Below are 25333 nucleotides of genomic sequence, written 5' to 3' on the forward strand. Positions count from 1 at the left end.
TGATCTGGTAACTGTGGGGGTCAGTGGTGCGCCGCCTCCAGATCCCACCCTGGTCCCGGCTGCGGCTGCCTCCAGACCAACACCTCTCACGCCACCCCAGGGTCCTACTGCTCCTCTTCTTCCACCACAAGTCCCTACCCACCCCTGGTCTCTTACGCCTCCCCCTACCCCTCAGCCCCCCCAACTCCTCTCAGCCCTCCTCTTCTTCCAACATCAACTCTCCTCTGACCCCTCCAATCCTCAACCCTCCTCTGACCAACCCTCAACCCTCTTCTGACACCTCCAACCCTCAAGCCTTCTCTGACCCCTCCAACCCTCTGCCCTCCACTGACCCCCACTCCAAGCCCTGCTGTGTCTTCACTATCCTCTCTGACCTTCCCCTCTCCAAAGCAGAACGTTCTGTCCTCAGCAAGGGCCTTACCTTTGTCCCTCTGTGCCTGCACCTAACGAGTTCCGCGCCCAACATGATGTCGAGCTCTTCTTCCGTTGTCTCTGCCCCTGTGCCTACTTCTTCAGCAAGGATTCCCCATCCCCCACTGATGACCCCTTCTCCCGCATCAAGCCTTCCTCCTCCTCTTGGACACCCCGCTCTGGCCTTCTGCCCACTCTGGATCTTTTTATCTCTAACTGCCAACGGGACATTAACCGTCTCCACTTCACCACTCCCCTCACCTATTCAAACCTCACCCCCTGTGAAGGCACTACCCTCCACTCTCTCCGCACCAATCCCAACCTCACCATCAAACCCGCAGACAAGGGCGGTGCTGTTGTAGTCTGGTGGTCTGACCTCTAGCTTGCCAAGGCCAGATGGCAGATCTCAGACACCTCCTCTTACTTACCCTGAACCAGGACCCCACTGAGGAGTATCAGGGCACTGTCTCCGGCACCATCACTGGCCTCAATACCTCTGGAGGTCTCCCCTCTACAGTCTCCAATCTCAACACCGCACTGTCGGTTCCTACCTCCTACCCAAGGTCCACAAACCTAACTGCCCTGGTAAGCCCTCTGTTTTTGCCTGCTCCAGCCCCACTGAACTCGTATCCTCATAGCTCAACTCCATCTTGTCCCCCTTGGTCCAGTCCCTTCCCACCTACATCAGTGACACTTCACATCCTCTCCACCACCTCAACAACTTTCAGTTCCCTGGCTCCGACCACCTCATTTTGACCATGGACATTCAGTCCCTGTACTCTTCTATCCCCCATCAGGGAGGCCTCAGGGATCTCTGTTTTTTTCCTGATAACAGACCCAAGCAGTTCCCCTCCACCGCCACCCTCCTCCATCTGGCAGAACTGGTCCTCATCCTCGGCAACTTCTCTTTCGGCTCCTCCCACTTTCTCCAGACCTAAGGTGTAACCGTGGACACTCACATGGGCCCCAGTTATGCCTGTCCTTTCGTTGGCACCATAGAGCAATCCATGTTTCAAGCCTAGACCGGCAACTCTCCCCAACTTTTTCTGCGCTACACTGACGACTGCATTGGTGTCACTTCCTGCAACTGTGCAGAGCTCATCAATTTTATCAACTTCACTACAAACTTCCACCCTGCCCTCAAATTCACTTGGTCCATCGTCGACACCTCTCTCCCCTTTCTTGATCTTCCTGTCTCCATGGAGACAGGAGACGGATTATCCACCGATATCTACTACAAATCCACTGACTCCCACAGTTACCTTTACTACACCTCTTCCCACCCTGTTACTTGCAAAGATGCTATCCCCTTCTCTCAGTGCCTTCACCTCCACTGCATCTGATCTCACAACGAGTCTGCATTCCATGACATCCAAGATGTCCTCTTTTTTCAGAAAACAGGTTTCCCCTACACTGCTATGATGCAGCCCTCACCCGCATCTCTTCTATTTCCCGCACGTCTACCCTTACCCTATTCCCCCCTTGACATAACAGGAACAGGGTTCCCCTTGTCCCCACCTACCACCCCATGAGCCTCTGTATCCAACACATCATTCTCCACAACTTCCACTATCACTAATGTGATCCCAATACCAGGCGCACCTTCCCCTCCCCACTTTCAGTGCAGGGATCGCTCTCTCCATGACTCCCTTGTCTGCTTGTACCCCCCCACCCCCACCCCGACTGATTGACCTCCAGCCACTTATCCCTGCAACCACATTAAGTGTTACACCTGCCCCTACACCTCTCCCCTCGTCACCATTCAGGGCTCTAAAGAGTCCTTCCAGGTGAGACCGTCCTTCATATGTGAATCTATCGATGTCATTTATTGCATCTGGTGCTCCCAGTGCGGCCTCCCCTACATCAGTGAGACCCGACGCAGACTGGGGGATCACTTCATTGAGCGTCTTCACTCTGTCCACTGTAACAGCCATGATCTCCCAGTGGCCAGCCATTTTAATTCCAATTCCCATTCCCACACCAACATGTCTGTCTACAGCCTCCTCTACTGCCAAACTGAGGCCAGGCTCAGATTAGAGAAACAACACCCTGGTAGTCTCCAACCTGACAGCATGAACATCAAGTTATCCAACTTCTGGTAACTGTTCCCCTCTGTCCCCCTTTGTTTTCCCTTATCCCACCGGCCCCAATACCCCTTCCCTCTCCTGTCCCCTGCCCTCTCGACCCGCCCATCACCCACACATTCCTCCCTCCAGTTCTCCTCCTCACCTCCCTCCTTCCTCTCCTATCAGATTCCATCTTCTTCAGCCCTTCCACCTATCACCTCCCAGCTTCTTACATCATTCCCACTCACCACCTCCCCCACCTGCCTATCTTCCCCCTCTCTCCTGGATCCACCTATCACCCGCCAGCTCTCGCTCCACCCTCTCTCCCCACCCTTTTATACTGACTACCTCTCCTCTTTCTTTCCAGTCCTGAAGAAGGGTCTCGACCCAAAGCATCAACAGACCATTTCACTCCATAGATGCTGCCTGACCACCAAGTTCCTCCAGCATTTTGTGTGTTGCTTCTGCATTTATGACAAGGTTATGCAGTGACCCTGCCTGGCCACACACCCTGGTGTCAAGCTTCATTGTGTCTTAAAGGTAACCTGGTTGTTTCAATTTGAGGCCTCAGAGTCCAGTTCATGATCCAGCTCTCAGTAGATCCTCTTTAAGCTTTCTCTTTAGCCTTCACTGTGGGTCTCCCTTGGGTCATTGGACACCAGTCTAATCATATCACTCAGAATCAGAATCAGAATCAGATTTATTATCACTGACTTATGACATGAAGTTTGTTGCATCAGTACAGTGCAAAGACGTAAAAGTCTATAAATTACAAAAATAAATAAATAGTGCAAAATAAGGAATAATGCGGATGTGTTCATGGGTTCATGGATTGTTCAGAAACCTAGTGGCAGAGGGGAAGAAGCTCCTCTTGATCATTGAGTTTGGGTCTTCAGGTTCCTGCACCTCCTCCCTGATGGTACTACTGAGAAGAGGACATATTCTGGATGGTGAGGGTCCTTAATGATGGATGCCGCCTTCTTGAGGCACTGCCTGTTGAAGACATCCTCAATGGTGAGTAGGGTTGTGCCAGTGATGGAGCTAACATCCCACCATTGACTGTGACCCCAAGCCCTACTACCAGCTGATAGTGATTTTGATTTCATGACCTCCAAGGTCCTGATCAAACCCCCTGTCCTCTTGAGCTGAGATGCCAACCTCCTTTCCTTTCTGCAGGGCCTCTCTGAATTAGAACATGCCCTGTGACCCCACAACTCCAGTGTATGAAGCATTAGTTTGTTCTATTACAAATGATGCTTTGGTCCTTGTGCAGAACATAACAAAAAGAGGGGCCCATGCAGAAAAATCATACTGTTGCGCCTTGCATTGCCAGCTTAATTCAACATTATCAATTGGCAATATGGTAAATGTTCAAAAGCTACATGAATGATTTTGGATTGAACATAGAACATAGAACATAGCACATTACAGGCCCTTCGGCCCACAATGTTGTGCTGACATTTTATCCTGCTCTAAGATCTATCTAACCCTTCCCTCACATATAGCTCCCCATTTCTCTATCATTCATGTGTCTATCTAAGAGTCTCTTAAATGTCCCAAATGTATCTGCCCCACAACCTCTGCTGGCAGTACATTCCATGCACCCACCACTCTCTGTGTAAAAAAACTCACCCCTGACATCCCCCTTATACCTTCCTCCAGTCACCTTAAAATTATGTCCCCTTGTGTGGGCCATTGTCGCCCTAGGAAAAAGTCTCTGACTGTCCACTCGATCTATGCCTCTCATCATCTTGTACACCTCTATCAAGTCACTTCTCACCTTCTTTCTCTCCAAAGAGAAAAGCCCGACCTCACTCAGCCTATCCTCATAAGACATGCTCTCCAATCCAGGCAGCATCCTGGTAAATCTCCTCTGCACCCTTTCTAAAGCTTCCACATCCTTCCTATAATAAGGTGACCAGAACTGAACAGAATACTCCAAGTGTGGTCTAACCAGAGTTCTGTAGAGCTGCAACATCACCTCACAGCTCTTGAACTCAATACCCCGACTAATGAAGGCCAACATACCATACGCCTTCTTAACCACCCTATCGACCTGCGCAGCAACCTTGAGGGATCTATGGATGTGGACCCCAAGATCCCTCTGTTCCTCCACACTGCTAAGAGTCCTGCCATTAACCTTGTATTCTGCCTTCAAATTCGATCTCCCGAAGTGTATCACTTCGGACTTATCCGGGTTGAACTCCACCTGCCACTTCTCAGCCCAGCTCTGCATTCTATCAATATTCTGTCGTAATCTAGAGCAACCTTCTACACTATCCACAACACTACCAACCTTTGTATCATCAGCAACTTACTAACCCACCCTTCCACATCCTCATCCAAGTCATTTATAACTGGACTGCTTATAATTTATAATGTTTATAGTTAATAATTTCTAAGTCCAATGTAAAATTGGACTGTTGTTAAAGAAGGAACATGTTAGAACAGCTGTAGACACTCAAGTTAGGAGAGTTACCTGGCTGCAGTAGCAAAACTGTGGAGCTTTCTTTAGAAAAGCCACCCTTGTGTGCATTAAGATACAGGCTCCTAGGAGCAAGGAGGTGAATTGATTGTTGTATGCTGTGTTAAACTCAATTGCATTTCCTTCTATTCCTAGTAAAAATGCAACAATTGAAATTGTCTCTGAAACCCTTTAAATGGCACTTTGTTGTTTGTATTGTCCATATGGTCCTTGGCAGAGGCAGGCGCTTAACACAAATTTTGCAATTCCAGTCATTGGGAATAAGCAGACACATCAGTGTTAAAACTCAAATTGCTCATGGAATGCTGTTTTATCTCTAGTAAATGTAGGAATAAACATCTTTGGACTACTTTGCTATTTTATTTGTCTTATTGAACAACTTTGAAGATATCTTTAGTTTGGTGCACTAAAGGATTCTGTAACTAACAATAGAATTGCTAACAGCAGAGAGAGAGAGCAAAAGAGAAGGAGAGAGAGGAAGATGCTTCTTTAAGATTTAGAGAACCTTTTAGCAATCTGAGGGAGGTTGTAGTGCAAGATTCTGTTAAAGCAGTTCAATCATAGTGTTCTGAACTGAACCATGATTTTGTACATTATCAGTACGCTAAACATAGCATACCACAACTGAGTGTTTGTGTCTTGGTAGGAAGCATTGGGAAACAAACAATCAAGGAGAATTACAATTAAGCCATGTGATTGGGAGACAAACTACGGCAAATAAAGGTGACACATTAAAACACTTATTCTCGAACCATAAAAATGGGCCTCAGGCCTCCATTCAATAAGTTAGATGGGGTGCCTGAGCCTGACATGTTTCCAGTAGCTGCTTATCAATAATTGACCAGTTACTTTGCTGGATAAGGCTCTCAGACAAGTGCCAGGGTGGGAGAGAGGCAGGAGGACGGTGGGAGTGAGGGGAGGGGGTTCCATTTGCAGCCAACAGCAAGCTTCAATAGTGCTGTGTAGCTGTGAAGACCCCTCCTATGTCTCCTACCAATGCAAGAAGTTTGAAAAATTAAACATAAGCTTACTTTTTCTCTGGTTACCAGTTCTTACACAGCATATTCACCTGGAAAGTGCAAGCATAACAGGCACAGCATCTAATTCATTCAGAAAACCCAGTTTTCAGAAGAATTCTAATATTGATGCTTTACTTCTATAGAATATGCCACCAGCTGACACTCATTTTGGGTGCCTAAAAATCAGCCTGACCAAGAAAACGTCAAATATTTTTCAGAAAGTCTCAGGATGCATTGAATATCTTGTGAATGTTGTTTTATAATCTCTTCATGCAAGCACAATTATTAACTCCTTTGGTTGCAGAAAGGACTTCTATCATCTCATTCTTTAAATCTGAATTTGCTTGCAAATCCTTGCAAACCTCCAAAGCAGGAGTTATCAGAAAATTCAACAAATTTTCCTTTTAATAATTCTTCAAGTTGAATGAGTTTGTTCTAGTGATTCTTATAGAGGTGGAAATTACCTCTTGGTGAGAAAGATCAGTGTTTGCCTAAACATCTGTAAATAGGATCTGAAAAATGCACAGTGGCCAAAGGGTGGTTATAATGTGCATGTGTAGCCGAACGTGACGCGCTACGGAAGAACGACATGGAGGCAGAGAGTGCTGAACTCAGAATCTTTACTCCAACAAATGAAGCGCACCAAACTCTCCACCCAAGCGCTCACGCGACCTGCGGGTGGATGTGACGTCAGAGCGTTTGCGGGAGGTCTGCCCCGAACAGGTAGTTCAAAACGCACTTCCACGAGTGCCCCCACGGCTCCCGATGGTGGTTCAAGTCCCGCGAGTGCGGGCTGCCACACCACTCCATCCCCCCCCCCCCCCCACCCCCAGAAACATCCATCGGGGGAGTGGATCCCCCAGTCCATGTGGCTTGCTTGGGTGGCCGGCCATGCCGGCGCAGTGTGGGTACCCTCACTGGCTGCTCAATGTCCAGGTGCGTCGGCTTGAGGAGGTCCACTGTAAAACTCTCTTCCCGGCCACCCACCTCCACGACACACGTAGATCTGTTGTGCCAGATCACTTTGAAGGGTCTTCCATACTGCCGCTGTAGAGGTGACTTGTGCATGCCCCTGCGAATAAAAACATACTCACAGTCCCAGATGTCTTTAGGGGTGAATGCCAGCGTGGGACCATGCCTGGAGGTCAGGACCGGTGCCAGGGTCCCTACTTTGTCCTGCAGCCTCGTTAACACCTCTGCTGGAGTTTCTTCCGGACCTCGGGCCCCTGGTACGAACTCGCCCGGGACTGTCAGGGGAGAGCCATAGACTAATTCCGCCAAGAAGGTGCCCAGGTCTTCCTTGGGGGCTGTCCGGATGCCCAGTAAAACCCAGGGAAGCTCGTCTGTCCATCAAGGCTGACTTGAGATGCCGGTGGAACCACTCAACCAAACCGTTGGCCTGGGAATGGTACGCTGTGGTGTGATGCAGCTGGGTGCCCAGGAGCTGCGCCAGTGCTGTCCACAAACTAGACGTGAACTGCGTACCCCTGTCGGAGGTGAGGTCCATAGGGAGGCCGAACCTGGCGATCCAGTTTGCAATGAGCGTCCTGGCGCAGGACTCAGTGGATGTGTTTGCAAGCGGTACGGCTTCCGGCCATCTGGTGAACCTGTCGACCATGGTAAAGATGTACCTGGCACCCCGGGAGACTGGCAGGGGGCCGACGATGCCCACGTGGATGTGTTGGAACCTCCTGTGCAGCGGTTGGAACTGCTGGAAGGGAGCCTTCACGTGCCGCTGGACTGGCGGTCTGGCAGTGTACGCAGGTCCTGGCCCAGTGTCCTACCTGCTTGCGCAAACCGTGCCAGATGAATCTGTCCACTACAAGCTTGATGGACGCCCGGACGGATGGGTGGGCCAGGTCGTGCAGCGTGTTGAACACCCGGAGCCTCCATGCTGCTGGTACCATGGGTCGGGGTCTGCCGATAGACACATTGCATGGGAGTCGAATCGCTGCCAGGCCGATGGGGACGTCCTCCCGAAACGGCGGTGCGGTGCCGGGATCTCGGTGTCCGACTGTTGTGCTTCCGCCAGTGCTCCGTAGTCTATTCCTGAGGACGATATGCCCGCTGAGTGGAGGCAGGGGCGAGACAGTGTGTCGGCGACAACGTTGTTCTTACCCATGATGTGGCGGACGTCCGTGGTGAACTCTGAAATAAAAGACAGGTGCCTCTGCTGCTGAGCAGACCATGGGTCCGATATCTTGGCCAGTGCAAAGGTGAGGGGCTTGTGGTTCGTATAGACGGTGAACTCTCTTCCCTCGAGGGAATACCAGAAATGCCGGACAGCCAGGTAGAGCGCTAGCAACTCTCTGTCGAAAGTGCTGTATTTCATCTCTGGTGGCTGTAGGTGCCGGCTGAAGAAAGCGAGCGGTCGCCACTGGCCCTCGACGAGCTGTTCCAGGACTCCGCCGACAGCCGTGTCAGAAGCGTCAACTGTGAGTGCTGCGGGTACATCGACTCTCAGGTGTACTAGGAGGGTCGCCTTTGCCAGCGCCTCCTTGGCTTGCTCGAATGCCTCCATGGACTCCGTGTCCCATGCCACCTCTTTGGCGTTGCCGGCCATCAGGCTGAACAAGGGTCTCATGATGCGTGCTGCCGGCGGCACGAACAGATGATAAAAGTTGACCATCCCTACGAACTCCTGCAGGCCCTTGACCGTGCTGGGCTTGGGGAACTGGCGGATGGCCTGGACCTTGTCCGGTAGGGGAACTACGCCATGCAGGTTAACCCTGTGGCCCAAGAAGTCGATCTCCATCAGCCCAAACTGGCACTTCGCCGGGTTGATTGCTGTGGTCGCTTAGGCATTGGCAGAGCTGGTGCAAATGTGCCACGTGTTCTTGGCGTGAACTGCTGGCCACCAGGATATCATCCAAGTAAATGAAAACGAAATCCAGACCGCGACCCACTGAGTCCATGAGCCTTTGGAAAGTTTGGGCTGCATTCTTGAGACCGAAAGGCATCTTCAGGAATTCAGACAAGCTGAACGGGGTGATGAGGGCTGTCTTGGGCACATCATCTGGGTGCACTGGGATCTGATGGTATCCCTGGACCAGGTCGATCTCCGAGAAGATGGTCGCTCAGTGCAGGTTCGCTGTGAAGTCCTGGATGTGGGGCACTGGGTATCTGTCAGCGGTTGTGGCGTCGTTGAGCCTTCTGTAGTCTCCACAGGGCCTTCACCCACCTGCGGACTTGGGCACCATGTGCAGCAGGGATGCCCACGGGCTGTCTGAGCAGCGTACAATTCCCATCTCTTCCATCTTACGGAACTCCTCCTTAGTGAGGTGGAGCTTGTCGGGTGGGAGCCTATGAGCTCGGGCATGCAGCGGTGGTCCTTGTGTGGGGATGTGGTGCTGCACGCCGTGCTTGGGGTCGGCTGTGGAGAATTGCGGGGTGACTATGGAGGGGAATTCCGCCAACACCCTAGCGAACTCATTACCTGAGAGGGTCACGGAATCCAGGTGGAGGGCCGGTAGCTTGGCTTCTCCGAGCTGGAAAGTCTGGAATGTCTCGGCGTGGACCAAACGCCGGCCTTTCAGGTTGACCAGGAGGCAGTTGGCCTGTAAGAAATCTGCCCCTAGTAGTGGCTGTGACATTGCTGTCAACGTGAAGGTCCAAGTGAAACGGTTGGACCAAAATGCAGTGGGACGGTTCGTGAGCCGTACATTCGAATACTGGTGCCGTTTGCGGCAGTGAGCTCGGGGCCTGGGACCGCATTATGAATGTCCATGTTTGAGGGGGGAGGTATGCTGACTTCGGCCCCGGTGTCTACCAGGAAGTGCCACCCAGAGTGTCGGTCCCAGAAGTACAGGTGGCTTTCTCGGTGGCCAGCTGTCATAGCCATTAGCGACGGCTGGCCCCGGCATTTCCCAGGAAGACATATGGTGGACGGCAGCAGCACGCACCTGAACCCCATCTTTGGTGATAGAAACACCATTGTTCCGAAGCTTCGTCTTTCTCCCCCGTAGGCCTCGACGGCTTCGATTGTGGGGCCTGGACTTTGGGGCGCGTGGTCGTGGCTAGGCCGATGGAGGCTGCTCCACGTTGCTTGCTCTGCCAAAGGATGTCAGCTTTGGCCGTGATCCTGCATGGGTCGCTGAAATCCTCACTCACGAGGAGGAGGCGAATGTCCTCCGGCATTTGCTCGAAGAACAACTGCTCAAATAACAGGCACAGCTTATGGCCATCCATGAGCGCCAGCATATCATTCATGAGCTCGGATGGCGTGCAGTCGCCCAGACCGTCCATGTGCAAGATCCGCGCGGCTCGCTCGCGGTGGGAGAGTCCGAAAGTACAGATCAGAAGCGCCTTAATCTTAGTGTACCTGTCCTCCGTTGGTGGCTGGTGTAGGAAGTCGATGATCCGGCCTGGCGTGTCCTGGTCGCGCACACTGCCCACGTAGTAGTACCGCGTGGCGTCGGCTATAATGTCTCTGATGTGGAACTGGGCCTCAGCCTGCTCGAACCAAACGTGGGGCTGGGTGGCCCAGAAAGTCGGAGCTTCAGAGAGACCGCGCTGTGCGAGTTGCTCGAACTCATGGCTGGTCGCTGAGACGTCGGTTCCAGATGCCATCTGGAACATTGGGGTCACCAAAATGTAGCCGAATGTGACGCGCTACGGAAGAATGACACGGAGGCAGAGAGTGCTGAACTCAGAATCTTTACTCCAACAAAGTGCGCCAAACTCTCTACCCAAGTGCCCACGCGACCCGCAGGCAGACATGATGTCAGAATGTTCCCGGAAGGTCCGCCCCAAATGGGTAGTTCAAAACGCGCTTCTATGAGTGCGCCTGCGGCTCCCGATGGCAGTTTGAGTCCCGCGTGTGCAGGCTGCCACACATGCATGTTAGGATGCTGTGAAGATGAGATAAGCTTTGGAAAGATAACAGCAAAGCTGGCATAAGGCTGGATTTGAGATAATGCATAAGAATGTATTCCATCCTTGTAACAATCAATTAATTGCCCAGTTTAAGTAAAATATTTTTGTATTTATATTTATTTGTCAGAAAATAGCCCAGATAATTCCCCATTAGCCAATAATTCAACATTTTCACTCTTGAACTCAATATTAAAAGCTCTTTAAAAGCAAGTATACCTTTTAATATTTTAGTTTACAAACCAATATCATACGTGGCAGTTCAAATAAATACTTATAAATATTTACTGACATTTAATTTTATGTTAAATTGCAATACTTTTCATTGTATACCTTTTACATAGATTGTTTCTTTAAATTTGAGTCTGCAATTTAGCTAATTTAGTCCCAGTAATATGGTACTGGAAGGAGATGAATATTAAATCAGGATTAGACTGAATCCACATCTAATGGGTGGTCAGCCTACATTGTCAGTCTGTTAGTAATTCATTCATCTTGGCTTTGATTGCAGGGTGATTTACTGTACACTGAACAATTGCCAGATGATACACAAACCTTTATACTTCTGCTGAAATGACTCATCATTTTCCCACATTTGTTTGCAATCTGCACTGAAACATTCCTTTATTCATCCTGACAATGCCGAGTATTATGGTAGAAAACATTGAATCTTATTGGCAATCAAGTAGACTGTGTGACCTTCCTGTTAGCTGCAATATATGCAGATACGGAAACAAGCAGCCCAGACATTCACTGTTAAAGCAATAGGTAATTTGACAAAAATGATTTGACAAACAATATCTATAATCATTTAATTAACCTGACATTATCTTAAAAAATCTGGAATCTACTGGACAATTTTGAATTGGTTAAGAATTAAATGTAATAATTACATATCAAAATTAAATTGTACTTGAAAAAAATGCAGTTCTATTTACTATGGATCTTTGCCAAAATTATGAAAACTGAAGTCTAAACTAACTCCTTATCAACAAACTTTAGCCTGGTCACAAATTTTCTTCAACAAGTAATGGTACTTTTTACAAAGTTTTTTTTACCCGGTTTTCATGAAAGGTGCCTTTGTAATTCAAAATATGGTAATACAAGTTATTAAGTTTCAATACCATCTCTCCTTTGGAACTTCAAAATTCAGCATTTTTTCAGTAACTACCATGTGAGGGAGAATTACTATGATCTTAGTGAACCTGGAATATTAATTACATGTTGTAAATGTACAGAGCAAATGCAAAAGAAAAAGTTAATTTGTTGTGATGCAAAGACATTCACCTCAATTCCAAGACTATTAAAAGGAGGCAATGTTATATCCACATCATTTATTATGAATATATCTAATATTTTCAAAACATAATTATTAAACTGTAATACCTCAGTTGGTTGTTCCTCCATATAATTCTAATCACATTGGAACAGCACATACATCAGTTCTCAAAATCAAATTTGTCCTTAACCACATTTTTTTTTCATTGTGGAAACCTTTCGGATAGTACAAACATCCTAATTACTTTCAAAGAAAGCTTCCAAATCTGGTTGTAAATGGAAATTCTACACCAATGTCAATTTTACATATGAGAGAGGTATATACAGCAAGGCTTATTGGAGATCAACAAAAAAGGGAAGCAGAGAAGATTATAAAAAAGTTTCTGTGGGAAGTATCATATGAGCACATTGCAGGGCTAGACTTTAAGATTACGAGAAGTCCGCAGTTACAATAATCAAAATCCTACTGGCTATAAGAGTCATCAGGACAAAAAAGAATGCCAAAGCCATTAGGATTAATATGGAGCATCTTGTGCAATGTTTCACTGAGAAGGTAACTGATTTGGCCAAAGGTACATTGGTAATAAATCTGTGAGAACAGAAGGAGCAGCATATCATAGTTCTATGGGCTGTAGTTGATATGGGTTGGAACAAACCTTGAATGAACTCTCTCCCTGGGGACCTTCCTCACTTTAGGTTCTGGTTTCAATTAACAAAATGTGCTGTATTCTCCATAAAAGGAGGACAATCAAATTGCCAGTCAATTGTCAAAAGTATCTGGATGTGACCAGATCAAGGTCAATATCTTGAAATGCTGAACTCCTTCTGTACAATCACATTATCCCTCAAAATCCATCCCCATACCGCCAACCCCTCTCCCCATCCCACCTGAGGAAATCAAAAGATAATCAGATGGCATGCCAATACCACTGGTCTGTGCTTACCAGGAGAAACTTTGCATGAACAATTTTAGGTTGAAGTGCAGACAATTGGTGAGACATTCAGAGAGCTATTCATTCACTCCATGGCATTAATGAATCTTGTAAGCGAGTGCTGCTGTAAAAACCTAGTCACTCATGAGTCAGCTTGAGAATTAGTATGGAGTGACTTTGTACTGGTTCAGGTTAACCAACAGCTGTTTCTGGAGAATTAAAATATGGTTCAACAGACCATAATGTGGTTCAGGTATCCCAGCAGTTGTTGGAGCAAAATCAAAGTTTGGCTCTGCAGATCCAACAGCTGATTTGGTTGAATTCAGAGAGGATTTATAAGAATCAACAAATGGCTGAGTTTCTTTGAATCTAATTTTCACATTAGAAGCAGCACAATAGGCTACAATCTTGACTTTTCTTCAGCTTCTTAATTGGTTTTGCAGACTTCATCTGAGAAAGAGTATTGTTCAATCATTATAATCAGCTTCTGTCCAGCCCAGGCATAGTGTAATAAACTTTACAGAGCTCCCCTGGCATCATCAAATTCTTTTACACCATGCTGATCATGATTATCTGTGTGAAATGTCCCTACCTTCCAAGGGCAATGCTAAAGGCTCTGGATATATTTCCCTTGAGCTTGGTTTTGAGGAAACATTTCAAAATCCTGATATACTCAAATGGCTATTTACAGCAAGATGCAATCTAAGGAGATATGTTTCCATGAGGTGGCGGGATAAATTGCATGTCATTGCATCATTAGATGAGTCAGTTCTCATTGTACAGAGGTAGTAATGCATGTTTGTTCCATTGCATGTTTTTATTAATTTTCATGTTATTTATATGTTGCTGTATGTTCTGAAATATACTATTAACTAAACTAAAATTATCTTCATTTGCTAAAGTATGCAACCATATATTTCATGTATTTGTAACTTGATGACTCTATATTATCAATCAAATATTAACAATTTCAAAAATATTTTAGAAGTTTCTTCCTAACTTTTCAATTTATTAACATAATTATGAAAAACTAGTGAACTTTATCTTTGAAGTGATGATTATTACATTTACTTCCATCCAAACTGCATTTTCAAACACCCAGCACAAAAATAGACAGTGCTATACAACCTAATTTTTAGGCCAATGAAAAATAAATTGATCCACCAAATGTTTGAAAATGTACTTAACATACATGTACAAATATGAAAATAATAATTCTGAAAGAAAAGCATGATACATCTTTTAGTGCTTATTGGATGCATAGATTTTGGAGGATATCAGTTGGGTGAGAATTGTGTTAAAAGAAATTGTACATACCATGTACAAATCTTCATTATCTTGTAAGAGAGCTGCAGTTGAAGACAAACCCATTACAGGCATCAATAGAAAATTCCAATTAACACTTAATAACACTTAATAATAAGCATATTATCCCACAATACAATGGAAACAACAAAATCAAAACTATGAGTTCTCTGCAGTTCCTTGCAAAGAACATCTGGCATTTGACTTCACCCACGTCCATTGTTAGTCTGCATAGGCTAAAGTGTTTTTAAAAATGTGTGCAGCTCGATGAATTGGCAGCTGCTTTGGGATATTTTTAGCCTAAAGCAATCAAAAGACCTGAGTTCAAACAATAGGCATATTGTAAATAGAATGGGACACCTTGCACTCAGAGTACTCATTTCTGATTGAAACCATAATGTTACTAATCAGAGTATCAGCAATGCAAGTGAAATATGGATTTCTTACAATTCTTGTATTCTTTAATCTGCCTGTATGTTCATTTAATTCTGCAATTGTGTATTTATTGAAGAAAATTGTACAATGACACCACTAACATTCTTTGTGAAGAGAAAATAATCTTTTTCTGTGGCTAGAGCTAGAGTGCAAATCCTGTCGACCATTTATAATGAAATATTGGGATATATTCTAAATGGTAGACTTGCTGTCAGCCATTCAGTGATGGTCTTAGAGTAAGAACTGATTCATCATTAATTAACCTTCACATTCTATGTAGATTTCCTCATCAAGATGCAGTTAATTAAACTAAGGTCATTTCAAGGACTGACAAGGCTGATGAAAAAACAGCGATGTTCAGAAACAAATTCCTGCCAGGGAAACAGGAAGTTTGACAGTCCCTGCCTTGTGATTGATAATAGCATCAGCTTAAAATCTAGCCCTCAAGGAATATGACAGCAGCTAGGAGTGGGATTGCAATTACAATAATATGGCAGGTATTGGATGGATTATAGTGTACACAATGTTAAAACGTCTTGCTGTCATGAATTCAAGCACCTCTTACTCAAAGCTTTATAGGCCAATATATCTGCTTCAACTGAATCATTACCTTTCATGGCATGACTATTTATTTTATATACAATAATGCCAAAACATGGTGTTTCTTTGGTCTTAATAAGCGAGTAATCACTTTTCTGTGAACTGCATGGGCGATATTTTCAAAAGTTTCAAAAATAAATCATAAGAATGGTCCTTCAGAATGGCTTGTCCTAGTCAGCTGTTAAACTTCTGCTTGGATTTCTTTATTTCTGGGTGGGGAGATATAGTTTTCATATACTCAGGCTGTGACTATTCACTGAAGGAGAAGTTCATTATCATAATGAAAAGAAGAGATATAATCCAGACTGCTGTGATCAATTAGTCTTTATTTGAATGGTCCTGTCTAGTATGTGAAATCTGGATACCAAGGGCCTAATTCAAACACACTACTGACCCAAGTAAAGAATTTCAATGGACATGTTTTATTTTCCACATTTATTCTATGGGATTACTATTTGTGATCCCATAGAATAAAAACATTCAAACATACATACAATAAAAACATACAATAAAAACATACAAAGTTCTCCAGAAGTCAAGACAATATTGCTTGTATCAAATGCTACCATTTTAATAAACTTTCCTGAGCAACACCCTCCTGATAGTATTTCCTTGCAGAGGAAATCTTCATTGAAATTCAGAAAATTCAATGCAAACTAATGGTTTGTGATCCCATTATGGCGAAATCCAATGAATCTATTTGCCTTCATGTCTCAATTTTTGTGGCTAAATTTTGTCATTTGGGTTAAACTGCTACCTTTCCACAAATGTTGTGTCATAGTTTTAGGATGTTGATTTACAGTCTTCATTTCATCCACATGCTTAGGTGGCATTTATATCTTTATCAGAGGCAGATACAGCGTGGAAGTCAGAAATTTATCAAAAATTAAAGAGAAATTTCAGGTAGAAATAATACAAATGCTTACAAATTAACTCAAATATTAAAGCTAAGAACAGGTGATAACATGGTAATTTTGACTAGAGGAAAGCATATATTACATTTAGCCCAGAACAAAATTAAGGAAATATGGCTATAAACTAAAATGTTATCAAACTTTTATTGCAACATATTCTCCTATATCAGCTTTGGAATAAACATAAAGTAAGGATATATGATGCCACAACATGCAACTATTTTAACTTTTTTAAGCAATTGTGAAAGAATTTCAGAATAGATAAAACCTGTTCAAAGGAATTTCATAACAGAACCCTTCTGGATACTTTGTTTTATCTGAATTATGGGCGGGCTCCTTAGTTTCCAAGGGAAACATGTGCTTCCTTTCTAATTCATCAAAATGCAGCAAAAACACGTTTAGAATTTCTCCTTCTGAGAAAAGTTATGTCACAAATGAAAATTACACTGGAAATGCAGGTGAAAGAGGGGCTCTTTAAATATTGATTCATTTTCTTCTGTTTCTGATTTTATAAATAAATCAAAGCACTAGAATAATCAAATGTCTTGCCAGTCCCTTCTCTCAAATAGAGCATAAGTTTATTTGACTCCAAGTTCATCATTAAACATGGTAGTCACTGTTAGCTTTCTGCCTTTGACATTGAGACAGTTGGTTGGTAGGGAGTGAGAGAAAGCTGCTTGAAGGTGTGATGCAAAGGCTGCTAATTGACATTCAGCAAGTAAGATTTTTTTTTGAAAACAACATCCACAAGAGTACAATGGCAGAATTATTACAATAGTGTGCCTGTTGCCATTGACTACTAGAGTTTGAACAGCAAAGGTCTCAAAGCCTTATTAAACTATGCCAACAAAGCAAAGGCTTTGATTCAGCTATCACTTGTTTAATTTAGAACATATATTAACAGTTTCATGAGCGATGCCTATACTAGAGAAGGCTGATTTGTTTTAAATTCCTTTTTCAAATGCATTAGCAATAATATTTATTTAAAAATCAATTGTTGGGGACAGTGTCATAGTGAGAGGGGGCAGGGGAAGAAGTGTGGAGGAAACTGATAAATGATTCATCCTTTATACCTGCTGCTGTATTGCTGAGCTCCACAACTCAGTTACTGTTTTTAGAAGAAGTTGCTGCATATGAATTTTCTTACAAGGAAATGGGGAATAGTCATGGATAGAGAAAGACACAAAGAAAGATAAAGTGATATTTATCCCTGGACTAGTTTCAGTGCAACATTTGCATTGGCCAGGAAACAAGTTGTCCATATGCCACCTTGGCTGCAGATGTAGCCTAGCATGGAGATTTGGGAAACATGGAGAAAGTAATCCTCCTTACTCCTATTCTTAAACCTTGTTTAAGATTAAATCGTTTCAAAGGATTCAGGAAATGTTAATTTAAATGGTGCGTAATGGAGTTATGTTGGATGACATTAGTGTAAAGTATTGAGCCAAATTACACAACAAACCTGAAATGACCCTAAAAGTATTAGAATCTTTCTTATTGTTGGGTTCAGTAACTCTACACATTGAGTTAAATTAAGCAAAATATATTCACCTTTTTATTCCATTCAAGGAAAATCCACAAAATAAATAATTCTTTTAAGAATATTGCATATTTGATACTTAAGAAGAGCATTTCTGAAAGTAATAATTCTCAATTCAACATCAATTACAAAGCTAAGACTCCTAGAATAAAGAACTGTTTTACATTCTTCATATTATTCCTGGTTTGTCAGGGATGAATTTGCTGAATTGGATACTAAATTCACGAATATTTTACATATATAAATTCATCAGATTACATTAGGCCATCTGGATTTAATTCAGTTCCAACAGCCATCAGTAACAGGAGACCTTTGCCTTTTTCCCCTGAGCTAGATTCAAACGTATGTCTCCAGAAGGAAAGGGCAATGAATATAATTACTATCCACACTGGTTTTGCCCCAAGTATTCTATGCAATTTTCCATCCATATTTAAGTGGGGTAGTCGAGGAAAAATAAATAGAAGTAAAGCAACATAAGTCACAGTGTACAATCTCTTGTCAAAGAAAAGGTGATCCCATTGCTCATATCATCACTATTTTCTAACATGTTGCACTATTCCTACGATACTATTTTTCTTTTAACAGTTACTTCAGCATAAGCAGAGACAAACGTGTAGGAAAATAAAACACCACAAGAATCCTTTTGCTTATCTAAGCTGTACTACTCATCTGCAGTGTACAAGTGCCAAGTATATGTGTTTCCACTCCTGCCGAAAACCAAATGATCTCCTGAGATAAACAAAAATAGATAAAACCCAGGTAAATCTTTGGGAAGAAAAGATTGAGAAAATTCCTCTTAACCTCTTCAGGTAAACAAAAGTACAACTATCATTTTACCCATTTTGAGCTGAAAGTTAGTCTTTTTTAAGTAATTTTCCCTTAAAAAATATTTAAAATTTGCCTGAGAGTTACCACTTACCACATTTGTAGTAATCTGTCTCATATATAGTCTTAAATATAATATCAAGCCACACTATTGATGTTGCTTTCAGTTGCTGAAATAAGTAGCCCAGAGAATGTTTTCAGGCTAACATAATATTAATGAGTGTCTTGAAATTTAATTAGAGAACTAGAGCATAAATACATTTGGCAAATATTAAATGCATAAGTCAAATTGATGTTTTATAAAGGGTTAATTATTTTTTTCAACTAGATTCACCTTAAATAGTGAAATGACTTCTTTAAAGATATGTCCTGAAAATATTTTGCAATGACTGCAATCTGTCATACGCTGTGTGGCATCGAGTACTTTTCCAATGCCAAATCTCAGAGATAAACTGATCACAGAGTTGCATAATTTATAGGACATCAATTCTACACTTAGGGACACCACTTGCACAGATTTACACCAGTGTGGTTGAGTTCTTTAAATTCCTATGCATTGCAAGACAATTGTTGCAATCAGCAATGCAGTAGCTGCTTTATTTTAATACTGCAATATTAGAAATGACCAGAAGTGTCCATATGACATACTCCCTTTGATAAAAGCTTTTAGCCAATTTTGACAATTTTGACAATTGCAAACCTCAAGCAGCACCAAGTAAAATAATATAAATCCTTGTTCCTCTCAATAAAATTGGTTCCTTGACTAAAAGGAACTCAAACACACTTCCAGACAATACTTGAGTACCTGTGAGTAACAAAGTAATGCCATTTAGCAAGGAGTTCCTTCAGTCTCAGAAACTTCCTATTTGTGTTAAATGAGAAAAAACAGTATTACAAAACAATAATTGCATCCAATCTGAGGACAAAACAAATCCTTTTCGTTTACAACTTGGTCAAGTTTCCAACTTGGATTTGAAGACTAATTAAATGAAAGGGTGTGGCATTCAATGGCTTATATTTTGTACGGTCTACTGATGCAGACTGCAAAAGCAAAATATTACAGGTGCTCTAAGGTTGAAATAAAAACAGGCAATGCTGGAAGTGCTCATGTCAGCCCGGATTTGTGGAGAGAGAAACAGCGTCAACACTTCAGGTTGACGACCTTTCAAAGAGAACAATGAAGTGTGAGCTTCCACTTTACTACAATTCCTTTGTACCAGAATGATTTCAAAATAAATCAATATAGGTTGATAATTTTTAGCTGTGGTTGTTACCGATACTACAAAATTAAAATAAAACAACCACAATATTTAAGGAATTTAATGGAAATGTACAGGAAATTATAGCTTGGGCTGGGCTGGTAAAAATTAGGGCCACATGATGCAGAATTTTAAATAACATACTCTATCATTTTTCTGTGATACCTTGATTCAAAACGGTTGGGTTGACTTTAAGGTCACTTAAACCATGACCTTTAACTTTGAAAACAATGAGAGTATTTTACTAATTGCAAACTCAAAAAATTGAATTCTTAAGATGCATCTTCACAGTCTAAACTTTCATTTTATTATGGGAGGATACAAGAAGAGCTTTTAACCTTTTATTAAGTTCTAATGACACATCAGAGAAGTCATTCTTTTTTTGTCTTATGTGCACTTAATAAATTAGTGTTTAAACGCAACTTTGATATTTTATAAGTTGACAGCTGTTAATGGTAGTATGGTCAATGGGGACATACTTTTAAGGATATTTCTTAAGTGCCAATTGATTCCCAAAGTCTTTAAATCAGTACTGATGAATTCGCTTAATGGAGGTAATCTCTTAAATGATATAATCGTCTTCCCACCCAGGCATCCTAATTAACAGGCTTCAATTGGAGTGCTAAGCATGTTTGTGCCATTAAAAGTATACATCAGTTGTGATTAGATCCCTTGACTATGCAATTTGAAACAGGAAAGTTTGCATTCACAAGGCACTGACATAGTCAGTCTTATCAGCATCAGTTTAATGGTGGACTCACACTTAACCAGACTGATAAAAGATCAATTCAATAATTGAAATCAACCTCAACGGTAACAGCATGGTAACTTCAGACATTCACATTCCCTGGTTGTGGTGAAAGCTCAAAGCTTCACTGTTTGCCCACCTTCCAAGTTAATTATCCACAAGCATTTTACTGCCCCAATATAATAGTATCTCAGAAATTGGAGATATCCCCTGAATAAGCACATGTCACCTTTATTTGATGCAAATATGTAGTCTCTCAGTCAAAGTAGTCATTGATACATAATTCTTTGACTGATAAGTAGAGGTTATTGCAATCCAACAAGTTCTAGATTTTGCTATGTCTCTGTTGATTTACTGATATCATTTTATTCTTTCAAGAAAATCTGTTGTAACTTTTGACACTACTTGCAATGTATGAGTGTTACCAAATGTGTTCAAATCTCAATTCCAATCAACAAAGCTAATATTAAAAAACATTTAATTGAAAATATGAATGGGATTAATACAGGTCATTGTTTAAGCATTTGGGGATTTGACAATTTCAGAATGAATTGGTCTGCACCTTTAAATATTTATTTGTGTACATTTGGTTGCAAACATTTCTAAATCATATGAACAACTATATCTAGACTCACTAATGAGCTTGTGTCAGCAAGGTTGGGGTTATTGAAAGAGGGACGTAAAAACTTTGCATTTCTAGATTGATAGCAGTCAAATATGTGGGAGTATGCAAGCCCATTTACAGAACTGGGAGATAGTGGCAGAGGCTCTCTGGGCGACTGTCTCTCTGTACTCTTTCATCTTTTGATGGCTTGGTTGTATTTCAGTTAAGAGAATGATGGTTACAGATGCAGACTATATGGATCTCGGAAACTGCTTTATTCCACAGCACTTTTGTTATTAATATGAATATTCCTCAAAATGTAGAGAACAACTTAAAAGAACCTAGAGAGGTCCAAATCTGCCCAATTTGTATCCAGATATGTTTGACCTATATCTAATAAAAGTTATTCTGTGTACAGAAGAAAACCGGTTTTAAAGGTAAGGACTATTGTGTCTACAAGCAGATATAAAATATGCACCAATGCACACTTTAGACAAATCTGCCATAAAAAGTTGTACAATGGAACGGTGAGAAAACAATTGTGTACAACCATATGAATAATATTTAGATCCAATTATGTGACAATTGATATTATTGTGGATTATGTACACAGGTTTTCTCTAACATAACAAAGAGAATGTTGCCAACCTTCAGAGTGGTGTTGCAACTTTCTAATCCCTGTTAATCTTGGGGGGAGAAGCAATGCAAGCTTGTGATGCTATCACATCCATTGAATCAAGCGATTAAACTCATCATTCAGTCAATTGATGAAAACCTAACAAGAAAAACTAAAGTGCTTGATGTTCCAGCCTTCAGATCTCCAGAATGTAATTAAAAATGGTGGAGGACGTTTAATACATTGACAGCCTAACAACTGAGAGTTAAAACAGTTCATTAAAATCCTTTTCAGTAGATTAAAATACTGTATCATTAGATTTTCTCCATTGTTTGGAGCTGCTCTTTCAGTGCTGAAGTAAATTTTTAGTGCAGAGGGGATATTTGACCCCTAGCTATTATTCCTCAGTTCTACAATGCCTATGGTGCTGGTTCATCATAGTCGAGTAGTGTCATGTTTTTATTTTCTACCAATATTTATTTGTGCTCATAAGTGTGTGTGATGGATGGGAGCCTGTGCCTTGGCAAATTCAGCCCCTACGGAGACTTCTATTTCATCCTGTCTTAAAACGGAGAGAAGAAAGTATCCAGCAAAAGTAGAGGAAAAGCATTCTTTGTGTTCCACCTTTACTAAAGAATTGTGTTGCAGACCTCCTTGGAATGAAATGGCATATTGGTTTTGTTCTTTTCTTTGTGCCATGGATAAACATTTTTGCACTAAATTTGAATGATGGGACGGATTTTAGTGACCTATTTTATCCTAAGCAATTGCCAGTGCACAACTACCGGTTGGATTCCTTCCTTTTACTCAGTTGTTCTTTTTTCCTTGTCTGTCATTTATTTGCATTGGACTGCTGAAACTGTGTTCATTTTGAATAATTTGACAAATATAATAACTAAGCTATTTTTTCTTGTATTCATCTGTGTATGTTGTCTTTATTTCCTTGTTTTCAAAAAGAGTGATAGAAAGTTTTTGTGAGCCACACATTTTTGTGTATAAAATATGAGAGTGAGCAAAGAATAGCAAGACCTAATGAATGACCTTACATTAGTCCATCTCTGTTTAAGATCTAATAGGAAAAATATTCTGAAATAAAAATTACAAAGTGACAGCTGTTTTGTTTATAAAATACTTTTGGCTGTAGCAAAGGCTTATATGGTTGGTTTTGTTTGCTATTACAAGCAACATAATAATTTCCTTCACCCTCCTAATAACCATTGTGGGCCTTTGTTAAAATTCATCATCTCTGACAATGCAATGCTCTTTTATTTAAATTTCAACACTTGTTTTTTTCTATGTGCAGAAAATATAAATTAGTTTGCTGCTTTTAACTTTGCTGTGCTAGGAAAAGAAATTTTTTTTTCAACGTTATCAGAAAAGGTTAATGTCAAGCAAAATATATATAGCGGGTACACCCAATGTATTTTTTGTTGATGGTGGGCTACAATGTTTTATTTGTCAGTCTGGAAATCAGCCTCATCTGAGTGGAGATGCCAAGAGTGTTTGATCTTTTCCAGACACAGTAATAATCTGCTTCTCTGCTATCATTCTCTGACTGATCTCTTCATATAACAGAACACATTATAGCAGAGTGCAGAGTGCCCTCTGTTTATCAGTTGGTCACTTGCTTGAGGGGAAAGGGACATATAACAACATTGTTATAATCTAGATGTAGGAAGTCAATTTATAATACCTTTATTTGTGATCAGGACTGAAAAAAAACAAGGTTAAAACAAAATAATGTAACATAACACCTAATGGGTGAATAACGGTTTCAATCTTTGAGCAGTCTCAAAATAAAACTCCATTTATCAGTTATGAGTATACTTTATTCTGTGCATATTGCTAAAGAGAACAATTATTTCCTGAGCATCAGCACTTTAGGCAGGCACCTTAGTGGAAGAATTTAACTTTACAGACAGGGAAGTGTATGGTCCAAGGCAGGCAATCATTTGAAGGATCAGTCAGACACTTAAGTGACAACTTAACCAACTACATTCTGCACTGATTTGAAACTAAATAACATTAAAGAAATGACATGTGTTTTCTTGCTGCAGTCTTTATATCATCAACACTCTGATTTGAAAAGGAGACCTATGATTGAGATTTGTGCTGTGAGCTCAAAATAAATCTGTTCAAAGGATAGGGCGATGTCATGATCAGAATACTATTCTTTCATCTCAAGTTCCTGGACTGATTCCAGCCCAAAGTGATAACATGAAAAGCAGTTCTTATTCCTCACAAATAACATCTTAACAGATTGGATACATGCTCGAGGAACATATGCTGTAGATAAATCTACTCATCCACCAAGTTAACAAAAATGTGTGTTTTTTTAAATCAGTGTGAATGAAAATATTACTTGTAGGGAAGAATTAGGACCAGACATATTGTGTTTCCTGTGTTTACTCTCATCCTCAAGAGGGCTCATGAGCAGAACCTCACTCTTCCTCTATTTGTAAAAGGGCACAATAAACATGCTTGGAAATTAGACTCATTTGTGCATGTTTTGTGCAAATTGCACATAAAGCTCTTTCTGTGCACGTTAGTTTGTGCTAGCGATCATTTCTGGGTCAATTAATGACCATCAGGAAATTGGCCTGAGCACATCAATTCAGTTTAACGAGGCTGACATTCGTCTGGCATCAGTTGCACAGCTAATAACATTCGAGATTGTGCAGCGCACATTTTCTCCACTGCCAGCAGAACTTAGGGCTTCCAGGATAAACCGACGGCCTTTGTTATTAGCTATCAAAAAAAAACAGGAGCACATTGTGGAAGATTTGGGAATGAGATGGCAATTAAAGGGTCTGCACTCTCATACTGATGTGTAAACAGCATCTCGCAGCCTTACTGTTCAATGTGCTGCAATTTGTAAGATAATTCACTAGAGCTTCCCTCACTGATTACAGTCTTTTGAAATAATCACCTGTGACCTGCCTGTTGCAATCACTGGGCCACAGATCACAGTTGCTTAGGGACCACCTGCAGCATGGGAGTTGATTGGGCCAGTTCATACGAGGAGTGGAGGGAAAGGTTGTCTCGACAGACTGGAGATTACCCTGCCCCTCTTCTTCTATTTTCTCCCACCTTCATGGTAGTCTTTTCTGCTACTGCACAGACACACCCATGGGAAGAGTTCTTTAAGCATGACTTTCTTCCCAGTGGCTTAGACATCCTCATGGAAACAACACCATCTCATTTTAACACATGGATCACTGTGCAAATTGCCATAGTCCTACTTGGATGTTCTGCAAATTTTTTTCAGGTGATCATTGAGGGCATTAGTTCCATATGCAGCACATGTTAGCACATCAAAAGACAATGGACTTTAATTTCTGGGCAATAAATTCTCTTGTAGAAAAGTGACCAGGGCAGGCAGCTTATTCTGAATATGCTGATAAAAATCACAGGGGGGGAGGTG

This window comes from Pristis pectinata, chromosome 16, assembly GCF_009764475.1.
Source record: "Pristis pectinata isolate sPriPec2 chromosome 16, sPriPec2.1.pri, whole genome shotgun sequence".
In the NCBI taxonomy this organism is placed as follows: domain Eukaryota; kingdom Metazoa; phylum Chordata; class Chondrichthyes; order Rhinopristiformes; family Pristidae; genus Pristis; species Pristis pectinata.